General features: G+C 34.9%; 3 pseudogenes; all 3 read right to left on the reverse strand.

Annotated features, from left to right (window-relative positions):
• Positions 1-5,819, reverse strand: LOC100512952 (annotated as a pseudogene).
• Positions 5,820-6,038: 219 nt separating this feature from the next.
• On the reverse strand, positions 6,039-7,980 carry LOC100512770 (annotated as a pseudogene).
• Positions 7,981-10,721: 2,741 nt separating this feature from the next.
• LOC100512592 lies at positions 10,722-14,632 on the reverse strand (annotated as a pseudogene).
• Position 14,633: the final 1 nt, after the last annotated feature.

Raw genomic sequence — 14,633 nt, forward strand, 5'->3', positions numbered from 1 at the left:
TTACATTAAGTGAGAAAACAGTGGTTTGGCATTGATTAACTTTCTGATTGATACTTTCATATCATTATTTCTAAGGCTATAGATAAGGGGGTTTAGCATGGGCATCACCACTGTGTAAAACACAGAGGCTATTTTGATGACAAATGATCTTTTGGAGATGGGCACACAGTAAAGAAGAAGAAAGGTCCCATGTAAGATGGTGATGGTGATCAGGTGGGGGGCACATGTGGAGAAGGCTTTTCAGAGCCCACCAGCAAATGACATCTTGATAATCATGACAATGATGAAAAGATAGGAAGAGAGGTTAGTCAGAAAGCTACAAGCCTCATTGACTGTGGAAATGATAAAACTCAGCATCAGGTTGAAATAAGTGTCAGAGCAGGAGGCAGAGATGATGGCAGAGTACTCACAGCCAAAGTGGTTTATGATGTTAGAACACACTACAATAGTTCCAAAAGAGAACATGTGAGTGTCAAGAAACAGAACCCACCCCATGAGTAAGCTGAGGCTATCATGAGGGTACAGAGCTTAAGAGACATAGCAACCATGTAGAACAAGTGGTTACAAACAGCCACAAACTGGTCATAGGCCATCACAGCTAACATGAATATTTCCATAATCACAAATGTTCAGCCAAAGGAAAACTGCATCATGCAACCCATGTAGGAGATAGTCCTTATATCCACAGAAGAGTAACAGAAATCAAGAAAGGAGAGATGGCTGAGAAAAAAATACACAGGATGTGGAGCTCAGGGTTGATTCTTATGATCACAATCATACCCATGTTCCCCACTACAGAGACTGTGTAGATGGCCAAGAAGTCCAAGAAGAGGGGTGCCTGGAGGTGTGGGTATTCAGAGACACCCAGGAGGATGAAGGTGATTCCAACACTCTGATTTCTCTTTTCCATCACTATGTTTCCTGGTGGAGATAATCAGAGTCCTTCCTGAGCAACCAACTATGACAGTGCTAGTGGCTATTTTTTTTTTCACTCAGACTAGGGTGGGGCCTGGAACAGGGATGGAGTCTGGGGCTTCCCAGGAAGGCAAATAGGGCCCAATAGGAGCCTGAAGGCTGCACCGTGTGTCTTCAGATGTTTGTGGGAGAGTATGTTTGGGTCTTAATGGATGGACTGGAATGATCTGAGCATTAGGGGTGGCTCATGGAATGCATCTGTTTGTATTTGCTCATCTTAGCTGTTTCCCACTTCCCTCCACATGAATGTTTCTTTAAATAGATCCAATTAATTAAAACTGTTGACTATGACTACAAATTCTCATTTACTATGGCCATTTTAGTTGGCCAAGATGTCTTCTTTTTTACTCACACTTTTCCTCACTTTTGTTTTTCTAGTCACTTTTCCTCTTCAACCCTCAGAAAAGCCCCAGTTTTACATCCTTATAATGATTTCACCAACTGGCTTAACTTTGTTAATGACGCATTTGTTGCATCTTCTAGAGAATATGAACAATATCTTGCAAAGATCTTAGACTTTGTAATATGGTCAACCTGGGTTCAAATTTGGCCCCAGCCACCTATTAATATGTGTCTCTGACAAGTTGTTTAATCTTGCAACTCATTCCATTACCTATAGAAATATGATAATATTATAAGCATTTATTGTTATCATGCAATTTTATATAAGGAATAACTTTAGATAGCTGTTTTTTAAACATCTAAGATTAAATTGGTCATGTAGTAAGTATCATCTCAAAATTAATTTCTTCTTATATTTCTAATTTTATGTTTGAATAAGTACACTCTGAATTTCAAATATATGACTGCAAAATATCCGAGAATACAGCACCAATTATAATTAGATATATGAAGCAGTGCAAATAGAGAATATAACATGAAAAAAATATTTCGGAGATGTAGAGGAAATAGCTATCTTTCCTGATTCTTTTCTAATGCTTTCATATTGGAAACACATTTCAAATATCATTTCAAGCCAACCATGGGTAAACTTTCTTTTCTCCATTTTTCTTCCCTATCCTTATCTGGATTTCTATGATTTTCTTTTCTTCTCAGGTTTAGGTTTTGAGAAAGGCAGTTAGGACTAAGTGAAAGTATTCTTCAAAATGTGATCCCATTTTTATCCCTAGCTACTACCATCTACTCACCTAGGTAGAAATCATCTTCACCTAGCCTTCCTACCTCCACTCTTCAGGACTATCTTTCATTAAATTTTGTTTTAGATTTGTGCTTAAATCCTTAAATATTTTCAAAATTACCTCCTTAGAAATTATTTGAAATCTTAACCCTTCTGTCTGGATTTCTATAATCTCTAATGTCACTATATCACCCAGACTCTTTAATTGATACTCCTTTTATTTCACTTACACCAGAAATTGATCATTTTTATATAAAACACATTTTTATAATTCCATATCTTCATTATATTGACCGCATTGTCTTCTATCCCATCAGATTTTAAGCATTATTACATTTTGATATCAAAATCCTGGCAAAACACTTCCAGACATCTTTGGTAATTAATCCATAAATTAAACTTTACAGCTCAAACCATGCTTCATGGTTTTAACCTGAAAATTTTAATGTGAAGTCTGGCATATTTCTCTACAGTTAATGAGCTTCTTTTTAATATTTTCCTAAAATATTTTTAAAAATTTAGAACAGGTAATATTACTTGAATATCCATCAAGTAAGTTACAGAAGGAAGATTCAAAGACATATGCATTCCAAGAACCTTAGCGATATAAGAATTATAGTGCAGTAACTCATACTTTTATTCTTAACTGAATTAAATGTGTACCATTGTACTGCTACTGGATTTGCAAAGGTGTTTCTCTGCCAAAAATATTGACGTTTCCAGAGTTTCCCACATCAGAATCAATGCATAGCACTAATTTAACAACTCACCAGAACACAGATATTTGTTTTAGATTTATTGACTGAGATATTCTTTGATTTAAATGAGATTCTTGAAAATTATTTCACAAAACACAACTTCTATAAAAAATATTGTAACATAGTTTTAGGGTAACAAAACTTCTTCCAAAGTATATTCCAATAAAGTCTTCAATAAAATTACATTTTTTCTCATTAAAACAATTAATCAGGGACAGCACAGAGAACTTCTCAAGAGTGAGTCAGAATTTCAAACTAAATTTAGGGATCATGATGTATATTTGCATCTACCTGAGTGACTTGGGGACTCACACCCCAGAGAATTTTGATGGAGATATTTGTCATGAGCTGCAAAGAAGTCAATTTAAAGAAAATCCTTTATTCCTAATTTAGAACATAATTTATTTAATTTGTTAAATCATACAGGAATGTTGAACGTGCTGATATTCTGATCTTAGAAAAATAAATGTAGCAAGCAACCTATTATCTGACATACTGTGTATTCATCAGAGAAAACATGACTTCCAAAATTCACAGAGAAAATCACAATCATAGTTCAGTAATCCAGCCATAGTACAGTAAGTGCATTATGTTCAATTTCAGTCTTTCCCTTAGTTTTTTATTTAGACATTTGTCTTTTGTAAATAACACATTCAGTATCACATTGAATGTAGATCTGATATTACAGCCTTTGATTTTAACATTGTACCTCAATACTTTCCTCTTTTATTAAACCTCTCATTGAATAATAATTTTTAATGAGGCAGTTGATATATTAGCTGAAAATCCAGTGGCTTAAACAATATTCATTTATTTGTTTACAAATAAATAATACATCTGAAGGCAGGCATTGAACAAGTGGTCCATTTATTCAAGTTATCTCTGGGCTGAAATCAAGGTGTCAACCTCAATGATCACTATTATTCAAACTAAAACTGCAAATTAAATATTCTATATTAAGTAAGTGGGCAAAATCATAAATGCTGATAATACTGAAAGTGGGTGAAGATGTGGCTCATAATTTTGAACTTTCAAACATTTATTTTAGGGGGTCTAAATCGATGCAATCATTTTGATAAATTTAAAACTAAATAAATGCATAATGGGTCTAGGTATAAATTCCATCTTCATGAGTACATATGCACAGCCTAATGCTATGCATGCTTATCATACTAAATTGAAGCTTTCCAAATGTCCATCAGAGTAGATTAAAGGAAAAAAATCTAAAATATTTATACTATGAAATATTGAAATGAATCAAGGAGTTCCCATCATGGCTCATTGGTTAACAAATCTGACTAGGAACTGTGACATTGCGGGTTTGATCCCTGCCTCTCTCAGCAGGTTAAGGATCTGGCATTGCCATGAGCTGTGATGTAGTTCACAGATACAGCTTGGATCTGGCATTGCTGTGACTCTGGTGAAGGACAGCGACTACAGCTCCAATTGGACCCCATGTGCCATGGGGACCTCCATGGGAACCTCCATGTGCCATGGGTGCAGCCCTACAAAATACAGAAAAAGAAAAGGAAAATTGATTCAAAATTGATCACACTATAAATATGTGCAAAAATATGGATTACTGGGGAAAAAAAGGAGTTCCCATTGTGTCACAGCAGAAACGAATTTTCCTAGGAACCATGAGGTTGCAGGTTCAATCCCTGGCTTTGCTCAGTGGGTTATTGATCCAGCATTGCCATGAGCTGTGGTGTAGGTCACAGACATGGCTCAGATCTGGCATTGCTGTGGCTGTGGCATAGGCTGGAAGCCACATCACGGATTAGACTCCTAGCCTTGGAATCTCCCTATGCCAGGGGTGTGGCCAAAAAAGAAAAAAAAAATGGATTACTGAGAAAAATAAATAATAAGATTCTCTCCTTTGTTTTACTTAAGCAGCTGAGTAGATGTGGGTGTCATTTACTGATATGGAGAAAACTGGTAGGTCAGAATTTTTTGGTGATAATGGATGATCAAATAGTACATTTTACTTATATTAGGTTTTGTAATGCTCAGTAATTGATATGCCTCTTTAAAAATAAATTTCATGTTTTATGTTTATTCCATATTATTTTCAATACATTTCATTGAATTATCATATATTACATAGATACTCAAAAAATGAGTGAGGCAATTTGGAGTTCCCGTCATGGCTCAGTGGTTACCAAATCTCACTAGGAACCATGAGGTTGCAGGTTCAATCCATGGCCTTTCTCAGTGGGTTAAGGATTCAGCATTGCTGTGAGCTGTAGTGTAGGTTGCAGATGTGGTTCGGATCCTGTGTTGCTGTGACTCTGGAGTAGGCCGGTGGCTACAGCTCCGATTCGACCCCTAGCCTGGGAACCTCCATATGCTATGGGAGCGGCCCTAGAAATGGCAAAAAGACAAAAAAAAATGAGTGAGGAAATTAGAGACTAGGTGATATTTTCAGCATCTTCTTACTTAAAAGCAGATAATAATTTTCATAATGTAAACACCAAGGTCTTCCTTTTGCTTGGAATGAAATAAAGTTTTAAAGAAAAAAGTTGCATTTTATAGAAGTATCTGAGTCAAAAGATTTAGTATAAAAACCTGAGTTATTTCTAAAACCCTGAGTGCAAGGAGTCCCCATTGTGGCTCAGTAAGAAAGAACCCAACTAGTATCCATGAGGATGCAGGTTTGCTCCCTGGTCTTACTCAGGTAAGGATGTGGTGTTGCTGTGGCTGTGGCATAGGCTGACAGATACAGCTTGGATTTGACCCCTAGCCTGGGAACATTCATATACCATGAGTTCAGCCCTAAAAAGAGCAAAAAAAACAAAAAAAAAAAAACCCTGAGTGCAAATTTAGTAAAAACAATTACTATCTGTGTTTGCAGCAGTGTTAGAAAGCACAGCATAAACTAAGACTGACCTAAGTAGTGAGTCAGAAGATACAATATCTCTATTAACACAGAGGTAATTGTAAGGCATCCTGACTACAGAAGAACATGAAAATAACAATATTTAATATTTTAAAACATAGTATATTTACTTAAAATGCAAACTAGCATGATATACATATATATATATATAAATATATATATATATATATGATAAATTATTGGGCATCATTTGAACATAAACACATGTATTTATTTGAATTACATTGAGTGAGAAAGCAGTTTGATATTTATTAAATGCCTGTCTCTTTCACAGCTTTATTCCTAAGCCTGTAGATAAGGGTTTCAGCATGGGAATCATGGCAGTTCAAAACACATTGGCCACTTTGATCAGTAGCCATGAGGTTTTGGAGCTAGGCATAGAGTAGAGAAGAAGGATGGTCCAATGGAAGATGGTGATGGTGTTCAGGTAGGAGGCACAGGTGGAGAAGGCTTTTTGGAGCTTGCCAGTAGATGGCATCCTGATGATTGTGACAACTATGAAAAGGTAGGAGGAGAGGATGATCAGGATGCTACATGCCTCACTGAAGGTAGAAATGACTAAATAGGTCATCTGATGGAAGTAGGTGTCAGAACAGGAGGCAGAGATGATGGCAGAATACTCACAGCCAAAGTGATTTATGACTAGAACCACAGAAGGATAGTTCCACAAGAAACTCTGTGAGTTTCAAGGAACAGAACCCACCCCATATGTATGTTGCAGCTACCAGGAGGGTACAGAGCTTAGGAGACATAGCAACCATATAGTGCAGGGGTTACAAAGAGTCACAAACTGGTCATATGCTGCCATGGCTAACATGAACATTTCCATAATCACAAATGCACAAAGAATAACTGCATGCATCCTTTGAAAGATATAGTTCTATCTTCCACAACCAAGATTTCCATAAGATTGGGAGTAAATACACTGGAATAACAAAATGAACAGATGATTAAGGAAAAATTCCATGGGTGTGTGGTGTTTGGGATTAATCCTTATGTTTACAATCATACCCAGGTTCTCCACCAGAGTGACTGTGTAGATGATATAGAAAATCAAGAAGAGAGGCTCATGGAGGTGTGGGTATACTGTTTGTTCATCCCAAGAGAATGAGTGTAGTCACAGAGCTCTGATTTCCCTCATTCAGCACCATGGCTCTGGATTAAAAAATAATAAAAAGAAGTAAAGTTGAGCAGAAGAAGGAGAAAAGGTGGAGTAAGAGAAACTAAGGGCAGAACAGCCTAAACTAGTGATGGCAATGTGGTTTGTGTAAATGCATGAGTGTTCTAAAGTTTCAGTTTGGCATATTACTTGACAACTTAACAAAAGTTGATTATGGGAAATTAGATTTATAGTTTAGAATTGCAGTTTCTTGATCTGGTAAATGATAAAAAATAGTAATTATCAACAGTATTATTTTATGTAAATGATACCTAAATGCATATAATACTTAGAGCAATGAATATCCCCATGATAAAATATAATTATATGAGAACATAGACGACACAGAGAGGAATCAGAAAAACTAATTGAATGGATTATAGTTATTTTATGATAATGGCATAAGTGCATTTGGGGAGGTTAAATACTTTTAATACATAAGAGAAAATTTATTTAGGGTAAAAAGTATTGTCATACCTTCACAATTTTGTACTGATATATTGAATGTTTACTATTCTAGGTATGTCCCATTATTGCTGACTAATAGAATATATACTTAAGAGAATCTTAAAGTGGTCTCATCAAAAATTCAACTGGTAACTATGTTCTCTCCTACTCAACATGTATAATATATAGTTTTCAAAGTGTCTTTGACAGGCAAATTTAAGTTGTTTTAAAAAGGGGTTTATATCGTGGAATCATTTTAATTTTAGATTTTTCCACCCACTTTCATTCCATGATTCACAATTACATCCACTTCTAATCTATTGATATGTAGTCATTTTCCCTTTCTTCTCAAACCCCATCTTATTCTTTCTGACTCTTTTTTGGTCATCTCATATCTTCAATCTTCAACCACGGGAAAGGTAATCAGAGAAAAATTAAAAAGGAGAAATATTCAAAATGTACCACCTTCATTTTTATCAATATCTAAATCATCTGAAATTAAGATTTCATCTATCTTATCAAACTATAGGCCAATCTATAATTAACTTTGTTGACTCTCACTTAGCCTGGAATATACTTGTAGTGTAAGAGGTTTGGAAGGCATTTTATACTAAATAAATCAAATCAAAAATTTTCCTCTTAGATTTCTGTAGGAACTACATACTACAACACTACTTCATTCATAGATGTATTTTAAAATTTTATGGTACAAACACAAGTTATTTATATTTAATCAATCTTCAACTTTTTATCCCTCTGAAATGTCATTTTTTCTCCCACATTGTGTCATTGTTTCACAAATTTCTGCATAACTCTTCCAAGAAAACTTTGCTGGTTAATCTAAATGCCATTTCCTTTGCTGTATTTTCTTTCCACTTATAATATTTATACAACACCTAGCACATAACTATTTATTATGTGTTTTTGTATCTCTGCGTGTACATGCATGTAGGCATATTAGCTTTTTTCTTGAAAAATATCGCTTCTTTAGGATAAGACCTACATCTAATATTTCTTCTGTTACCCCCTAAAATGCCTAACATAACAATTGGATATACATTTTTCAGTTTTAGGACAATGGTCCTGAGAATAATGAAAGCACACTTTAACATGTTGAATATAAACCACAGAGTAAATATTGCTGTTATTCAGCTTACTGAATAGGTTTTTGCTGCATAAATTTGCTGGATTCCAAAATTCTCCACATCATAATGAAAAGATGATCTTAGGTTGAATCAACACGCCAAAAGCCAGATTTTCCCAATTTATTTTTATTGATGGCTTCCTTGCTAGTATTAACAAGCCACATACCTGTCCTTTTTCAAAATTAAAATGTTGTTTAAATGTCTCCTATCCTTTAAGCAGAGAGTTGATGATTCTTGCAATATATAATTGATAAATAACTAAGAAATGGTAAATTTTTTTGCAACAGTCAAGAAATTGTAGAGGGAGCATGGAGATACCTTTGAGGAATAGACAAAATGAGAAATTATATTCTATGATTGTGTCATTTATTTTATATCTAACTGCCTAAAATTAGGGACACAGATTCTGGAGAATCTTGATAGAATTTATTGTCATGAGCCACAAAAAAACAAAACAATTAGGGGGAACTTCCTCTTCTACAGCAGCAGCAGTAGTGTGTGTGTGTGTGTGTGTGTGTGTGTGTGTGTGTGTGTGTGTGTGTGTTTAACTCATAAAATGTTAATAGATAAGACCCAAAGATTATTTCAGTATGATTTTGTTGTTGGGAATATTTACTGTGCCTTTGCTTTCAAAAAGACCATTACTCAAATGGTCCAAGGAAGATTTCATATATATATATATGTAGACTGAAGGTTAACTGATCTGGTTAGCATATCTGTGAAGCTCAGTGTCCTAGCAGGTATCAACAAAGCTACCTCAGTAAAGTTGCTAATTTAAAAATCATTGTTATTTTTGCATCTATTGGAGTTCATAATTGTTATTTTTCATCCATCAATAACTGATGCTTTAAAAACATCTGTATGTTATATCATTATCAGTTTCTTAATTGCTATGTTATACTATCATGGGAAAAACCGGGTAAAAATATTACAACTTAAAATGAATCTAAAATTATCCCAGGAGTTCTCTTGCAGTGCAGCAGGTTAAGGATTTGGAGTTGCCACTACAGCAGCTTGGGTCAGTACCAGGGTACTGGTTCAATCCCTGGCTCAGAAACTTTCACATGCCATGGGCCCACCAAAAATAATGATAAAATATAATCATCCCAGTAAAATATCCAGTGAATAAATAACATACAATCACCGTGGTATAAATGGATAAAACCAGAGTGATGGGTATATATCTTCAAAATTTGTGTGATTTTCTTCCCCTAGAACACAGAAAATATTTTATATTTGGTTATATTACCAATTATAACTTAACCATTCCACATTCTTAACTTTTTTTTTTTTTGCTTCTCTCAAGAAATGTGTAAGTTCCTGGGCCAGTTATAGAACCCACACCACAGCAGCAACCCGAGCCACAGCAGAGACAATTCTAGATCCTTAACCCTCTGAGCCACCAAAGAATTCCATATTCTGAACTTTTACAGGGAGAATGTATTTCTTATTTATTTTGTTTCCCTGAGAAACTATCAAAGCCAAATATTTCTTGTGGAATGTAATATAGTTTTAAAGTATACATTTAGGGTTTCATGTTGAACAGCTCTTAATGTACCAATTTCATATTAAGTAAACTTCCATTATAAGCTATAACTCTTCAGATCATATAAAAAATCACATACCTCACATGGCTGGAATTAAAATGATATTTGAGGAGTTCTCATCATGGCTCAGTGGAAAGGAATCTGACTAATGTCAATGAGGACACAGGTACAATCCCTCACCCCACTCAATGGGTTAGAGATCTGGTGTTGCCATGAGCTGTGGTGTAGGTCACAGACACAGTTCAGAGCTGTCAGTGCTGTGGCTGTGGTGTAGGCTGGAAGATACAAGTCCAATTCAACCCCTAGCCTCAGGACCAGCATATGCCACAGGTACAGCCTTGAAAAAAGAAAAAAGAAAATAAAAATTAAATAAAACTAAATTTGGCCAGGACAAATCACAAGGTCAGGAATGCTAACACACTCACACACACGAAGTGTATTTCAATATCTGAATCAAAAATCTAGTTTAAATATTCTTTTACATCTATTACTATTTGTAGTTTAAGGTTATTTTAATGAAATAAAAGAGTGAACATATGTTGAACTGTCAATCACAAGGTTAGCATAGACTCCTACATTGATTTACTATTGAAAAATTCTTACAATACTTGAAAAAAAAATAATGCTTATATCTAGATTTACATTTGATCAACCTAACATTTATCCAATAATTTAACATTGATTAACTTCTTCACTGACTCTTTCACATCTTTGTTTCTGAGGCTGTAGATCAGTGTTTTCAGCATGGAGATTACCACTGTGTAAAAGATAGAGGCCACCTTGACCATGAGCCATGAACTTTTGGAGTTAGGAACACAGTAGAGAAAAAGCATTGTCCCATGGAAGATAGTGATGCTGGTGATGTGGGAGGCACAGGTAGAGAAGGCTCTATGGTTCCCCCCAGTTGAAGGCATTTTCATGAGAGTGATAAAAATGAAAACATCGGAAGTAAGAATGATCATCAGGGTGCTTATTTCATTGAAAGTGGCTAAGACTTAAAATGATCTGCTGGCTGATAAAGAGGTTCATTGCAGGAAACAGCAATAATGGCCTCATGCTCCCAAAGTTATTTATAAAATTAGTCCCACAAAATGATAAGGTCAATAAAAGGTATGTATATACTTTGAAGGAACAGGCTATACTCCAAGAGTATGAGGCACCCATGAGCAAGGAACAAAGCTTCTGGGACATGACAAGTGTGTAGAGAAGATGGCAAGAAATTGCCACAAATAAGTCATAGGCCATAACTGCCCACATGAAAGTTTCTGTCACCATAAATATGCAAGGGAAGAAGAACTGCATGATGCATCCAGTGAAGGAAATGTTCTCTCCTGTACAAATGATTTTTCTAATAGTTTAGGTGTAACAACTGTGGAATAACAGAAATCAACAAAGGACAGGTAGCTGAGGAAGAAGTACATGGGGTGTGGAGTCTGGGATGGAGCTTGATAATCAGGCTTATGCCCAGGTTCTCCCACACAGTGACTGTGTAGATGGTGAGGAAGGCCAAGAAGAGTGGCAGCTGGATTCCTGGATGATCTGAGAAGCCAAAAAGAATGAAGGTGATGCCATCACTCTAATTTTCTTTTCTTCTGTGGAAAAAAAAAAGATGAATATTGACCCATAGGAGTAAGAAACATAATTTAAAATAGGTAAGAGAATAGAAAATTCATTAAGGCACTCAGTGGGAGGGAGTTCCCATTGTGGCATGGGCAGAAACAAATCTGACTAGAATCCATGAGGATATGGGTTTGATCCCTGGCCTCACTCAATGGGTTAAGGATCCGGAGTTACCATGAGCTGTGGTCTAGGTTGCAGATGTGGCTTGGATACTGCATTGCTGTGGCTGTGGTGTAGGATAGCAGCTGTAACCCAGATTCAATTCCTAGCCTGGGAACTTCCATATGCCCTAAGTTTGGTCCTAAAAAGACAAAAATAAAAAAATTAAAAAATTAAGTCTTCCCCTTTATTTCAAAAGTTAGTGTCCACTTATATAAAAATAACACAGTGAATCATAATTTGGGGTGGGTGTGATAATCAAAAACAGAGTTAATTCAAGAAGAACTAAAACAGACTAGAACTTGCTTTATTTCAAATAACAAAATTCCGTATCATTAGCTGACATCATGGAACATTCTCTTTGTAAGAATTGGAGCTTAGTGAAAACAGTTGCATTGGAAGAAAAGCATATCATGAGATTCTACATTTTCTTACCTGCTTTACCTCTTAATCAATGATATAATTAATACGTAATTGTTAATTTTGAGGGGGTATTTTGTATTTTTAGGGCTGCACCTGTGGCATATGAAGGCAAGGGGTCCAATTGGAGCTGCTGCCACCAGCCTATGCCAGAGCCACAGCAAGCCAGATCTGAGCAATATCTGTGCTCTACACTACAGCTCATGGCAATGCCAGATCCTCAACCCACTGAGTGAGGCCAGGGATCAAAACTGCAACCTCATGGTTCCTCATGGATTCATTTCCACTGCACCATCATGGTAAGTGCCTGTTAATTTTTTAAAATAGGAACATCCCTGAAAAATGGTTCATTTAATATTTTATTGGTTGTTCTATGTCCTTTCCACTGATCTTCATATTCTTAGTAACCCTACATTCTCAAACCATTCTGGAGCTGTGATGTAAATTTATATTAATTTTTTCACCTATATTGAACTAATTTTGAAACTCTTTAAATGTTTTTCTTCATAGCCTATTGTATAATTCACCAAGAGGGTCACAACAGTATATGTGTTATGTCTGCAGTGATAATAGTTGAAGTAATATTGAACAAAAAGCTCTTCTTTTTCCAATGTAGCAGATTTTGCAAGTTGGGTGACAAAACATAAGAAGCTTGAAAATACTGGAAAATTCAGGTAAGTTCAGGATGCAGAAAAAAAAATACATTTTGTCATTTAGAATTTGGTTTATAGCTTCTCCAAGACAAGTGTCAGGAAAAATATTTATTTGAAATGGGATACCAGAATATTTCTTGTTTATTAGTTGATCTCCCTAGGGATGTCCTCAATAGTAAAATAAGAATGTGAATATAACAGTTAAATAACTAGAATGGAAAAAGATACTTCAATAATGAGTTCAAGGCTATAAGTCATGGTGTGATGCATAGTAAATAGCTTTCTTCTTTTTTTGTCCATTCACATGGAATGCAGAATTTCCCAGGCCAGGGGATCAAACTCTTGCCACATCAGCAACCAGAGCCACAGTAGAGAGAACATGAGATCCTTAACCCTCTGAGCCACTAAGGAACTCCTTGTTAACTTTCTTATTTATTGGATTATAAATAATTGGTAAGATTTCAAAAAACTTATATGGTTATTCACACAAATGTAATATAGAAATTCTCATGTTACCACTAAATATGATAAGAAAATTAGATTTACATAATGTAATTTATATCCAACTTATAACATTTTCTCCATTGGATGACTATTAATTTTGTACCTTATTTTATGTTGTGAATAATTTTATCTAAAATCTTTCCACTGCTCTTTACAAAAAAATAAAATTGCTGCATCAATCCAAGCCATCAATAAGCATTTAAAGAAGAGTATAATTCCTACACATAAAGGAAGAGCCTATAACTACCACTTTGTAGAAACCACAACTAAATCTTTTATATTAAAATAATTTTATCATTTAAAATATATTTATTTAGATGAAATATATATACTTTCAAAATTTTTAGAGAATTTCTGTATTACATTTGTGTGAATAACTGTCCATTCAAAAGCATTTTTCATAATAACCAACAAATTATTGCAAAGGAGTTTGCACCATCCAGACATTTGATTTGTATTCTTCCACAAGACATGTCTAGTTATAGTTTCAATTATAAAATTTACCTAATATCTATCATCTGTTTTTTTAAAGGTTTAGATATTAAATACAAGGACATATAACATATGTCAAATATACTTCACTCTATTCTCTCTCCATATATGTTTTTTTCTGTCAGCTATATTATACACAATCCAAGAATGGAATGAATGACAATTTTAGATTTGTTAGAACTATTTCTAAAATTTCCATGATTAGCTTTTATTTTTTGATGCTTTATATACATAGAGTTAATAAATTTTATATTAACAAGTACATGTTAACCAAACAATACACTGGACTTTGTGACTGCAGAGATATCCTTTCTTTGCATTAAAAATATACCAATGCTTACTGTGTGGAATTACATAAATACGTCTTTTAAATTTAATACATAAGTGTCAAGAAACTCTTTATTTACCATATTGCATTTGATGGATTCTCCCTCAGGGTTAGCTATAAATTTTCAGAGCAAATATAAAAAACCCACTCTGCAGTGACTTAAAAAAGGATAGAAGAGGTCTTCTATTTTGGTGCAGCAGCATTGTCACTGCAATGGCTAGGTTTTCTACTGCTGTGGTGGAGATTCCATTCCTGGCCCAAGAACTTTCAGATGTCTCTGGCACAGCCAAAAAAAAGAAAAGAAGATTTACCCTGTATACCTGATGCTGGGAGTCAAATTAAATGAAATGTGTATTTATTCAAAAAGATTTACATGGAAAATCTCCATC

The sequence above is a fragment of the Sus scrofa genome, unplaced genomic scaffold, assembly GCF_000003025.6.
Source record: "Sus scrofa isolate TJ Tabasco breed Duroc unplaced genomic scaffold, Sscrofa11.1 Contig42, whole genome shotgun sequence".
Classification (NCBI taxonomy): domain Eukaryota; kingdom Metazoa; phylum Chordata; class Mammalia; order Artiodactyla; family Suidae; genus Sus; species Sus scrofa.